The sequence below is a fragment of the Microtus ochrogaster genome, linkage group LG5 (assembly GCF_000317375.1).
Source record: "Microtus ochrogaster isolate Prairie Vole_2 linkage group LG5, MicOch1.0, whole genome shotgun sequence".
NCBI lineage: Eukaryota > Metazoa > Chordata > Mammalia > Rodentia > Cricetidae > Microtus > Microtus ochrogaster.
Window position 1 is genome coordinate 16,790,168 of NC_022031.1, and position 13,556 is coordinate 16,803,723.

The window sequence follows — 13,556 nt, forward strand, 5'->3', positions numbered from 1 at the left end:
GGAACCTTGGTGTGGTTAGTGTGAAGCGTCTGGGTTTCGGAACCTTGGTGTGCCAAGTGTGAAGCGTCTGGGTTTCGGGACCTTGGTGTGGCAAGTGTGAAGCGTCTGGGCTTCAGAACCTTGGTGTGGTAAGTGTGAAGTAACTGGGTTTTAGAACCTAGGACAGCACGGGGACCACTCTACACGATGATGCGCCGGCAGGACTCCACCAGGAGCCTGATGCGTGTGTGTGTGTGTGTGTGTGTGTGTGTGTGTGTGTGTGTGTGTGTGTGAGAGAGAGAGAGAAATCCTCACATAGACGTAGATTGAGGCTGGAGCTATGGCTCAGAAGGGGAAGCTCTGGGTTGGATTTTAATCACCACAAGTAAATAAATAAATACGTGGAAAAATACATGGGTAAGAACACTTTAGCTATAATTTTCAAAAGAAAGTCTTTAAAATGCTTTTTTTTTAAAGATTTATTTATTTATTATGTACACAGTGTTCAGCCTCCATGTATGCCCTCAGGCCAGAAGAGGGCACCAGATCTCATTACAGATGGTTGTGAGCCACCATGTGGTTGCTGGGAATCGAACTCAGGACCTCCGGAAGAGCAGCCAGTGCTCTTTACCTCTGAGCCATCTTTCCAGCCCCCTTAAAAATGCTTTTTAATATGTAAAAAAAAAATCAAAGTTTTAAATGTGTCAAACTAATCCTGAAATTTTTGCCTTGTTCAACCCTAATACAATGGGAGGTGCTTAGTTTTACTGCAATTTGATATGTCATATTTTATTGCTATCCGTGGGAGGCTTGCCCTTTTCTGAATAGAAAAGGAGGAGGAATGGATGGAGCTGGAGGAGGAGTGGAGGGAAGGTGTGGAGGAGGGGAAGGGAGGAGAGGAAGGAAGGAAAACTGCAGTCAGGATATAAAATAAATAAACAATGTTAAAAATTTAAGCACAGATAAAAGCAGAAAACTGAGAAATAGTTGCTATTCATAGACCGAAACTAGCAACTCACGGTTTGCTGTATGACTTGGTTCAGTGTCTCCCTACATACATGCCACCAGGGAGACACTGAGCCGGACCTCACGTCTGCAGTGAGCAAGGATGGCCTGTCCTTGGCCCGAGTCTCCCGTCCTGCCACTCAATCCTTTACTAGATGCTCACGTGGAGAAGAGATTTCCCTGCATCCCACACAGTTGTTCTTCACACAGCGGGAGAATGCCGTTTTGTGAAAGGCAGGCTTTGCAGAACGAAGCGGTAGGCAGGGATGCGGCAGGAATAAGAAAACCCATCGGCTGGTGTACAGAGGGTGCTGCACAGAGCTGCCCACTTGCAGAATCCATAGTTAAGTCCTTCTAAGTATAGACCATAGAAATCGATTCATTCTATCATGTTTGGGGGACTGTTTCAGAAGCCACTACCCCAACCCCCAGTATCAGACAGAATAACTGGGCATGGGCTCAGCCTTCTCCACCTACTCTTCCAGGTAAAGGCTTCCAATTAACCAGAACTGTGAATGAGGACATAGAATTGCTGAGGAAAAAAAGACCTCAAATTGTGACAGACATGGTTTGATTCTGATCGGTGATTTGGATGACTCTTTAATCTGTAAAACTGTAACCCCACTTCATGTGGTTTTTATACATGAAGTGTAAAGAATCTTACATGGGTGAAGTGTCGAATTCACTTCCAATCCTGAACACCACTGACCTTCCTCCCTATATCTAAAACAGAGTTAGCCCCTGAGCCTTAAGTCAACTGATGAAACACGTCCTTTCTTCGTGTGATGTAAGCAATCTCGAAAGTGCTCATGTTTTTGGAGAAGAGAATGCAGTGTGTGAATACCCTGTGGTATTACAGATGAAGATAATGCAGTGTGTGAATACCCTGTGGTATTACAGATGAAGAGAACGCAGTGTGTGAATGCCCTGTGGTAATATAGGTGATGAAGAGAATGCAGTGTGTGAACACCCTGTGGTAATATAGGTGGCTTTTAGGGTCTGCAAATTGTTTTCTCCAGACTAGGCTAAGTCGGTGTGTTCGGGGTAGCTCTCTCTGAACATTTGTACCACCCCTCCCTAGCTTAACCTCCATGGGCTTTTCAAAGATGATTACAATGTCATGAGGATGGAATGCTAAGGAATGGTCTTAGTCCCCTTATAAAAGAGGCCAAAGGAATTTGATCTCCCTTTTCCATGGAAAGATACAACTATAAGACTACAACTGTGAGAAATTGATCCTCACCAGACATTGAAGTATCTAATACCTTGAACTTAAACCCTCCATCCTCTAGAACTTGGAGCCACAAATTTCTATTTATAAATCACCTAATTTGGTGCATTTTGCTCTAGCAATCAGAATATGCTTAGATAGTCCCTCAGTCCTCTAACTTAGCAAGCAAGCAGTGTATATGTGTGTGTGTGTGTGTGTGTGTGTGTGTGTGTGTGTGTGTGTGTGTGTCTGACCATATATGCATATGTGTGTAAGAGAAAACACTCCTATATGGACACTGAGGTCACAAGCAGACATTAGATGTCCTCCTCTGCAACTCTCCCAGAACATGGGGATCATGGTTTCTTGGCCAGGCTAGACGTTATCAAGCCCCAGCAATCCTCCTGTCTCTACTCTTTCCTGGGCTTGTTGAGTGAGTATTGAAATATCAATTCCAGTCCTCATGATTGCTCAGCAAGGGCTCTTAGCTTCTGAGACATTTCTCCAGTCTGTGATAGTTTTTAAATTCCCCTTTCCATTTTCTCTGCTGGAGGCATTCACAGCCTCAGAACGCCAGGAATGCCCCACTAGCTCGTAAGTGTTGGTACCCGTATATACACCCCATGTGTATGCCACAATCATCTCAGTACACAGGAGGAAATGAGCCGGGTAACCCTAGCAGGCAAGCTGCTCTGCCTATGTAACATTAGAATGTTGATTATATTCGGTTACAGTGAAAGGAGAGCTTTGCTCTTTGTTCTTTGTGAGCCCAGCATGTCTTCCTCGTGCTTATTCCTTGTTTTTTGCCTTTCCTCTGTCGTCTCTACTAGAAGTCTTTTGATTCTCCCCAATTCTTCTTTTAACCACTGATTTTTGTTTCTATGATTCAACACTCGGGACATAGGAAGGATTGTATCAAACCTCACTTGCAAAATAGGCCAGAAGAGATAATGTGCAAAAGCCGGCAGCCAGGCTAGGAGCATCTATCGGCCCCTGGGTCTCTGCAGAGAATTCAGGTGGTCTAAAGATAGATATGCAGGCTGCCTCGCTCTCAGCCGCAGGTCTATGCCACGATAGCTCTGGGCTTAATTAATGAGACAGGGACCCGTGCTGAGGGAAGAACTGTAAGATCGGGAGTATAACGAAGTCAGTATGAGTTCCCTGAATAAACTCCAAATGAACATCTATAGCACAAACACCCAGGACCGCTGAAACCGCTACCGAGTCAGAATCAAGCTGAAAAGACAACCGTTTCTTTCTCCCTAAGCCAGTGAGTCTCGTGTGTAAAGAGAACATAAAACTGCCTCTTACTGTGAAATCCCCGCAGACTCCCGTAGGGTCGTGGATGCGGGTTACAGCAGAGGAGTGGCGAAAACAGCTTAGTAAGAACATGCAGAAGCAGGCACTCCTTCCTACTGTTTCGCAGCTCCTGGGGGACTTCGGGCACTGAAATGGTTACTTCTCTGAACGACCAGCAGAGGGAGCCGTGAGAGGCGTGCTGCAGACCAGGGGGCCACACATTCATTTTGTTCATTCATCTGCCAGCGTTCATTGAGCAAGTTGCTCTTGGATAATCACTGTGCTTTTGTTCTTCCGGCTGTGCACTCTCTTTGGAGTGTGTCATGAGCACTGGTCTTCCCAAATTGGAACAAATCCAGAAGAAAGTCATAAACTTTAATTACTATTTAGAAAAGCCTACAGAATAAGAGAATATGATCACAAATCATATTTCTAACAAGAAATTTGTATGTACTATAGGGACTCATGTCTGTAATATAGGAATTTGTGTCTGTAATATAGAGACTCATACCTGTAATATAAAGACATGTCTATATTATACAAGAATTTGTATCTACAGTATAGACTTGTGTCTATAGGATAGAGACATATTTATAATATAGGACTTATATCTATAATGCAGGAGTTTGTATATAAAATATAGGATTTATACCTATAATATAGGTCTCCTGTCTATAATATAGGAACTTATATAGATAATGCAGAGATTTATATCTCTAAGGACCGACATCTATAATACAGGAAGTTGGGTCTATAAAAGGGTTCTTACTGCATGACAACTCAATTTTAAAAAACACACAAATGGTTTAAACAGATAGCTATTATTAAAAGGAGTTATTAATGGAAATAAGCACCTGATGATGTCCTCAAAAACATACATCAAAGCCACACCAGGGTGCCACTTCACATACATAAAGACATAATAAAACAGATAAGTGTTGGTGAGGGTAAGAAAAACTGAAACATTCAAACTTACTGGTGTGGTGTGAAATGCATTCATTTTGGAAACAGTTTAGTATCCCAACAAAAATTTAATATCAAACTACCATATGACATGGCAATTCTGCCCCTAGATGTTTATCCAAGAGTAATGAAAACGGCAAAATATCAGTCACACAATAACCTGGGAGTTGTTGTCCATAGCGGCAGTGTTGATAGTAAGCAAAAAAAAAAAAAAAAAACAAAAATCTAAAGTCTACCAACTGTTCAACAGGTAAACAAAATACTTCCATGGAGGAAGGGAACATTATTCCCTGTCAGGATTCCGAAGTCCGTAGCTGGGAGAGACTTCTGTAACAAAAGACAGACTAATAAGGTTAACACGAGATGCCGTTGCCCAGGATAAACCCCAAGCAAATAATAAATAAATGAAGCAGCCCACTTGGCAGCATCGACCAAGAACAGGACTGGAGAGATGTGCTAACACAAATGGAATTAGAGATCAGTGTGTGTTAAAGAAACTCTGAAAGATGAACATATTTCCAGTCTTTTGTAGATCAAATTTAAAATCACCTTTCAGCAGAGAAGTAGCAAGACAAAAGAGAGAAAGCATCCTTGGGCTTGGGAGTGGGAAAAGGCTGGGGCACTAGCAGTGGGAAGGTCAGGTTAGTAAGTTGGTTATTTAAGTCCCTCTGGCTGGACTCCCAAGATAAGGACCTACAGGAATCTCCAGTGATGTTTCTGTCGTTTCTGGGGGAGAATGAGGGGTAATCTTTGTGATGCATGTCTTGCTCTTAGGCAAACAGGAAGGAGGGGTAATTTCTGCCTCCTCTCTTTAAGTATCTTTACTCAGCAATCGTTCAGATTCAGAGGAGGCATATTCTGGTCTCCTTTGCCATGGTAAACTTTTTGTGGGGGGGGGGTGGCAATATAAAGAAATGAGGTACTAGCATATGTTTCAATATAGATGAGCCTTGAAAACATGGTGCTAAGTGAGATAAACAGGTCACCGGAGACTAACTACCATAGCATTTATGTGAAGTATTCAGAATAGGTAAACCTATAGAGACAGAATAGATAAGCGATCACCAAAAGCTGGTATGAGGAGAAACGGGAAAATGATTCCCGTTGGGTAAATGGCTTTATTTTTGAGGTGATGGAAATATTATGAAATCCAATAGAGGTGGTGATTGTGAGTGTAGTAAAGACCACTGAATTGTACACCATTAAGGAGTTTGTTTTATGGTACATAAGCTATAGCTGCTATAAAAATGAACAATGACGCTCTTGTAAAAGATTTCTTAGCTTCTATGGAGGAGCTCTTAGGCATTTACTTAAACAATCTCTCTTTAGAATAGATTTACCTAGTGTTATAAACTTTAGTATGAAATAGTGATAATTGTGTTATTTTTTAGAATTTATTGGTATGTGTTGTAATCAAAAAATGACCTCTTTGGGATATGCAGGTGTCTTTTTATTTTTTTAAATGATATGCAGATATCTTGATAGATCATCTGGGGTGAAGGGAAAAACCTTTACAGGCTGGTAGCCTCCAGCCAACACCTGTGAAGTAACAATAGCAGGCCCCTGGCTGGCTTCCTGAGAGGCTGGTTCCCCCAGCTGGAGGGCTTCTGTTTTCAGAGAGCTCTACTGAGGACCTAAGTGGCAGTGCTCTGAAAATATAGTTTCAGAGACTGAGTCTAGGACAAGAACACATTGCTAGATTGTCTGTGGGGCAATTGGGGTGCAAAGATATATCAGGAGGATTTTAGTCAGTCTTTCCAGAAAGAATATAAATTCTCTTTAGCATTTTGTAATAAGCAGTCATTGGAGCTATAATCTGGTTTGTAATCTAGTCATCCACTAAGGATCTGTGGATCCTCTACGAGAGGGCCCAAGGAAATGCTGACTTGGCCTTAAGATAAACTGAGGGACAAAATTAATCCATGTCAAAAGTTCGGAGTCCTGGAGCCTACAGCAAGAAGATGCTGCCTTGGGAGGCTGTGAAATTTCATCACTGGGGATTTATAGGCAAGCTCTGGATAACTTTTGGCTGAGAACCACAAGGATAAGGGACATGACAGAGCAGACTTCAGGACACTTGTCACCTCTGTTGGTGGTGCTGCTGGCATGTGTCATGTTAATCCCATTTCAGATGAGATCAAATCAAATAGTAGTTTCCCAGTTCTACATGATGAAGATTATATCATAAATTCCTGAACTAATGAGTCCACACCCACCTTCAAAGAATTATTCATGATCCTAGAGAAATCTGAAGTGGAAAACTGTTCTTGGTCTTTGCTTTGTGACCAATTAAATGTGAAAAGGTATATTCATTAACTAATATCTTCTGTGAAAGTTGAGAAATTTTACAATTATAGTCTATTAACTAAAGTCCCAAGTTTGGTTGCACTTTATATTAAAGGAGTTTAAGAATCTAGAATTCAATATTGGAAACTGACATCATAAGGTATTTGCTCCCCATCAGTGACTAACATTTGCTAAGAATAACTCATGGTATAAGTGTGGGGCCTGGACTTCTCATTGGTAGGACAGCATCATCCGTGGATGACTAAAGAAGAAACGAGGAAAGAAGTTTGGAAGCTTGCTCAGGAGGATGATGGGAAGTCAAATCTGTGTGTCTCCTGTGTCCCTCTTTGTAAACACAGGTCTGACCCTTAGGGATCAACCTGTCAGCAGTGGCCACCATGACTCCTGAAGTAATGGGCAACGCCAAAGGAAGATTTCAGGTATCAGAGGAATGATAGAATTGCTTTGTGCAAAATTTTAAGGCACACAAGAGAGACTGCAAATGTGTGGTAAGAAAGAAAAAAAATAGATTTTCCTATGAGCTATCTTGGGCCATCCCATACCAGTTGCTTTGATCTATGAGCCCATGTAAAATCTGCAACGTGGTGATAAACTCTCCAAGAAGTTTTTTTCTGTTTCCCTAGCCAAAATTTGGCACCTTCCCATGTCAACAGGAATCTTTCTAACCTACACTTTCATCAAAGGTGTGGCCCTTTGAGGTCCTGAGGGTCTGCCCAGGCACTTATACCTGAGGACTCTAATCCGATCTCTGTTTCCCATAAACACCAGGAGAACCAGCCTGTGGGTGAGAGGATCCGCAAAGAGTCCACACCCGCCTTCAGCTCTTCGTAGTTTTGAACCCTTCCTTGCATATTTAATTGGATATTTTGATCATTTAGATGTGTTTATAGCCAGGGATCTTTTTATCCACACACTTGTCACAATTCTGTCATCTCACAGAAAATCCAGCTATGATTTTCTTTTACATAAACACAATTAGAATTAAATTGTCCCTTCCTATTGCTGATTTCGGTGCCTGCTATTGTCATTCCAACCATGTCTGAAGTAATCTTACCTGCCTCTAATCATATAGAACAAACCAGTATGAGGCCACTTTCTTCTTTGCTGTCTTCTACAAGCAATCAAATTCTAAGAATCATATAGGGGATTTTAGAGAAAAATGTGTACCTTAAGGCAGGAGAGATGATGACTCAGTGGTTAAGAGTGCTTGCTGTTCCTGCAGGGAACCTGAGTTCTCAGCATCCACATGGGGTGGATCATAACTACCTGTAAATCCGTCTCCGAGAAATGTAGCGCCCTCTTCTGGCTACTGCAGGTGCTCACACAAAGCAGCATCTTTTACTACTGTTTCCATTTACCATGTTACCGTGTCCTTTTAAAGTAATTTCCTCTTAAAATGTTACTCAAGTGTTCGACTGTCTCCATAGCTCTCCTTGACTCCCCAAGCTGCTGTTAATTCCTTCCAGTGTTCCTGGCATTCAACAAACTTAAACACATTTTTTGTAAACTTAATTCTTTCTTCATAAACAAAAATGGAAAAAATGCATTGTTTCCAAAGTTTAAAGAAAAAACAAAGAACACTCCTGTTTTCCTCTCTTCCTACTCACAAGGTTTTCCAGCTATATCACTTGTGAGGTTGCTCTGATGTTCTTTTTTTCTAATCTAGAAACTGATTTTACGCAAAACTCAGTTCACCCTCATAGTTTATAATCCACATTCCTTATTAATGGCATGCCCAGTTACTTTATAAAATGATCTTCTCATGAACACAGACAGTAAACAATGTTTGGTACGTACACAAAATGTTTATTTCTGTGATCAACCATGAGGGTAAACATGTTAGGTAGTAGCACCCCTTGTGATATTATGAATAATTATCTTTGCCAAGGTGCCTGATAGGGTGGTGGTGAGGTTTGAAAGCCTTCTGAAAATCACCGAAGACGGCAGCATGTAAAGGCCGTATTGAAGGGCAGCACAGACGATGACAGAATCTCTTTTGGCTCTTGGGACACAGGATCTGGAACTCCTTTTTAAGTCCACTTTTTAAGTGCCTCTGTGTTAGCTGGTGACTCCGCTATACTGCCCAGTCTTCAGGAGGCCTCTGCTGCTGCTGCTGCTGCTGCTGCTGCTGCTGCTGCTGCTGCTGCTGCTGCTGCTGCTGCTGCTGTTAAAATGAAGTTTGGGGGTTTAGCTTTTGTCAACTAGTCCCTTTGCTGCCATACCAGCTGCTCTTCTGATTGCCTCAGAAGCAAACCATGCCTCTCCACTAACTGTCCTTCTGCCACCTCAGTTACACCTCACAAGTCATGTTCATCTGATTTCTTTCTAACACTTCCTAAACATTACAGCAATATGCTCTTTCTGGATCACTGTTATTCAATATTTTCCATATTTTCCTATTCCTGATTCCTTTTCATTGATATTATTATTTTTAATATAAACTCTTTGAAGTGACTACTCTGTTATTTAAAAAAGAACTTGGTTTGTGTAACCCCAGAATAGTACTGAGAGTCTAAGTACACAAATATCAGGGAACTTAGACAGCTAAGCCAAGAGGATTAGGAATCCTAGGCCAGCCTGGGCTCTATAGTGATAGATACCCTGTCTCAAACACTAAAGAAAGGAGTTGACCTTGTTTGTTGGTACACTCCAGTAGTCCCAGCACTTGGGAGACTAAGGGGAGAGGATTGTAAGTTCAAGGCCAGCCTAGGATAAATAGAAAGAGATGTCTCCAATAAAATAAAACATCCCACAATACCATGTATAATGAATATATACAGTGAAAAAAATTAAGGATATCTTAAAATGTCATGCAGCTATGGGTTAGTGATAGTGTTCTCACGGTTCATTCTTAAAACTGGTTTGTATTTTTTAAATTGTGATGGCTGCAGAAGTGTGAGCATCAGTTCACCTCTGTGCTGCCATGCGCAGGATCTGAGTGCGTTGCAGAACTCCAGTGCAACAGAAGGTAGAAGCCGACAAAATCAGACAGTGTGACATGTCCTGATATTTTAATATAGGATTTTATTTTGTACTATGAGAAAAAATACCAAATATATTTCTCACAGTAATCCCCACAGAGGTTATCAGGTGCATGACTGAATTTGTGCATCTATTTATTCAGCTCCTATTTATTGAGCTGGTTGTGGAGGAATCAGCAATGAGTAACATAAACTAGACCAGCCTGACTACAAGAGCTAGTTCCAGGACAGGCTCAACACACTCAACACCACAAAGATCAACACAACACCAACAAAAACTAGCGGCTCTACAACAAGCCTTGAACACCACAATACAGATGAAGCTGAAGAAAATTACCTAAAAAGTAAATTTAAGACAATGTATGATTCCATTAAAGAGGAAATGAAAAATTTCCTCAAAGAAATGGAGAAAAAGGCAAACAAAAAATTGGAAGAAATCAACAAATCCCTTAAAGAAAACCAAGTAAAAGCAATCAAACAGGTGAAAAAATGATTCAAGATTTGAAAATTAAAGTAGAGACAATAAAGAAAACACAAACTAGGGGAATTATAGGAACAAAATATGTGAAAATTATCAAGAGCCACAAATGAAAGCATAAACAGCTGATATAAGCGTTGAATATATGATAGAGGAAATAGACTCATCAGTCATAGAAAACATCAAATCTAACAAAAACTTAACATAAAATACCCAGGAAATATGGGACACTATGAAAAGACCAAATCTAAGAATAATAGGGATATAAGAAGGAGAAGTCCAACTCAAAAGCACAGAAAACATATTCAACAAAATCATAGAAGAAAACTTTCCCAACCTAAAGAAAGATATGCATATAAAGATATAAGAAGTTTACAGAACACCAAATAAACTGGATCAAAAAAAGTCCCCTTACCACATAATAATCAAAATACTAACCATACAGAATAAAGAAAGAATATTAAGAGCTGCAAAGGCAAAAGGCCAAGAAACATATAAAGGCAGAGCTATCAGAATTATGCTTAACTTCTGAATGGAAAAACTAAAAGTCAGAAGGTCCTGGTCAAGAGTTATGCAGACATTAAGAGACCACAAATGACAGTCCAGACTACTATACATAACAAAACTTTCAATCACCATAGATGGAAAAAACAAGATATTCTATAACAGAACCAGATTTAACCAATGCCTAGCCACAAACCCAGTGCTACACAAATTGCTACAAGGAAAACTACAACCCAAGGAAGTTAGCTACATCCACAAAAACACAGACAGTAGATGATCTCACAGCAGCAAATCCCAAAGAAGGGGAAACACACAAAAATAACATCACAAACAATGAAAACTAAAAGAACAGGAACTAGCAATCACTAGTCATTGATATCCCTTAATATAAATGGACTAACTCACCTATAAAAAGACACAAGCTAACAGATTTGATACAAAAACAGAATTCATCCTTCTGCTGCATACAAGAAACACACCTCAACTTCAAAGACAGACATCACCTCAGAATAAAGGGTTGGGAAAAATTTTCCTATCAAATGGACCTAAGAAACATTTAGATATATTAATACCTAATGAAATATACTACAAACTAAAATCTATCAAAAGAGGCAAAGAAGGACATTTCATATCTGTCACAGGAAAAGTCAATCAAGAGAAAATCTCAATTCTGAACATCTATGCCCCAAATACAAGGACACCCTCATATGTAAAAGAAATACTACTAAAACTTAAATCACACATTAAATCCCACACACTAATAATGGGAGATTTCAACAGTCCACTCTCACCATTGGACAGGTCTGCCAGACGGAAACTTAGCAGAGAAATAAGAGAACTAATAAACGTTATGACTCAAATGTACTTAACAGACATTGATATAACATTTCAACAAACATAAAAAGAACATACCTTCTTTCAGCACCTCATGGAACTATTCCAAAAACTGATCACATACTAGGTAACAACGTAAACCTCAACATATACAAAAAAAACTGGAATAACCTCATGTATCTTATCATATCACCATGGCTTAACATTAGAATTCAACAGCAACAATAATTTCAGAAAATTCACAGACACATAGAAATTAAACAATGCTCACCTGAATCACCAATGGGTCAAGGGAAAAATTAAAGACTTCCCAAAATTCAACAAAAATGATCACAAAACATACCCAAATTTATGGGACACAATGTGTTAAGAGGAAAATTCATACATACTAAATGTCTACATAAAGAAGCTAAAAACAAATCCCAAACTAGTGAATTAACAGAACATCTAACAACTCTAAAACAAAATAAGCAAACTCACCCAGGAGGACTAGATGGCAAGAAATAATCAGATTGAGAGCTGATAACAAAAAATAAAAACAAAGAATCAATGAGACAAAGAGTTGGTTCTTTGAGAAAATCAACAAAATAGACAAACCTTTATCCAAACAAACCAAAAGACACAGAGAGAGAATATGCAAATTAACAAAATCAGAAACAAAAGGGGGGATATAACAACAGACATAAAGAAAATTCAGAGAACCATCGGGTCATACTTCGAAAACCTGTACTCCACAAAATTAGAAAACTTAAAGGAAATAGACAATTTCCTGGACAAATATCACTTACCAAAATTAAATCAAACAAGATAAGCAAGTTTCATAGACCAATGACTGCTAAAGAAATAGAAACAGTCATCAAAAGTCTCCAAACCAAAAAAAAAAAAATTAAAAAAGCCCAGGAGCAGGCAGGTGGTTTCAGTGTAGAATTCTACAAGATTTTCAAAGAAGAACTAATACCAATACTCCTCAAACTGTTCCACATAATAGAAACATAAAGAACATTGCAAAATTCTTTTTCTGAGGCTACAGTTATCCTGATACCCAAATTACACAAAGACATTACTAAGAACGAGACTTACACACCAATCTCACTCATGAACTTTGATGCGAAAATACTCAATAAAGTACTGGGAAACTGAATCCAAGAACATCTTAGAAAAATTATTCACCATGAGCATCCCAGAGATACAGGCAGGATGGTTCAACATATGAAAATCTGTCAATGAAATCCACCATATAAACAAACTGAAAAGAAAAAAAAACACATGATCATCTCATTAGATGCTGAAAAAGCCTTCTACAAAATACAACATCCCTTCATGATAAATGTCTTGGAGAGAGCAGGGATACAAGGAACATAGCTAAACACAGTAAAGGCAATCTACCATATCAAGCCAGCAGCCAGCATCAAACAAAATGGAGAAAAACTCAAAACAATCCCACTGAAATAAGGAACAAGACAAGGTAGTCTCCTTTCTCCCTATCTATTCTGTATAGTATTTGAGATTCTAGCTGGAGCAATAAGACAACAAAAAAAGATCAAGGAGATACAAATCAGAAAAGAAGTCAAACTCTCACTATTTACTGATGATATGATAGTTTACATAAGTGAGCCCAAAAATTCTACCAAGGGACTTCTACAACTCATAAACAACTTTAGTAATGTAGCAGGATACAAGATTAACTCGAAAAAATCAGTAACCCTCCTTTATATAGATGATGGTGAATGGGTAAAGAAAGAAATCAGAGAAATATAGCCTATCACCCATGACAATAGCCACAAATAACTAAAATATTTTGGAGTAACTCTAACCAAAGAAGTGGAAGTCCTGTATGACAAGAACTTTAAATATTTGAAGAAATAAATTAAAGAAGACATCAGAAAATGGAAAGTTATCCCATGCTTTTGGGTAGGTAGAATTAACATAGTAAAAATGACAATCTTACCAAAAACAATCTACAGACTCAATGTAATGCCTATCAAAATTCTTCACA

General features: G+C 39.3%; 1 protein-coding gene across 1 annotated transcript in view; it reads left to right on the plus strand.

Annotated features, from left to right (window-relative positions):
• Cpa6 (carboxypeptidase A6) overlaps positions 1 to 13,556 on the plus strand; it is a 304,169-nt gene that overhangs the window by 243,592 nt on the left and 47,021 nt on the right. The window lies entirely within an intron of this gene.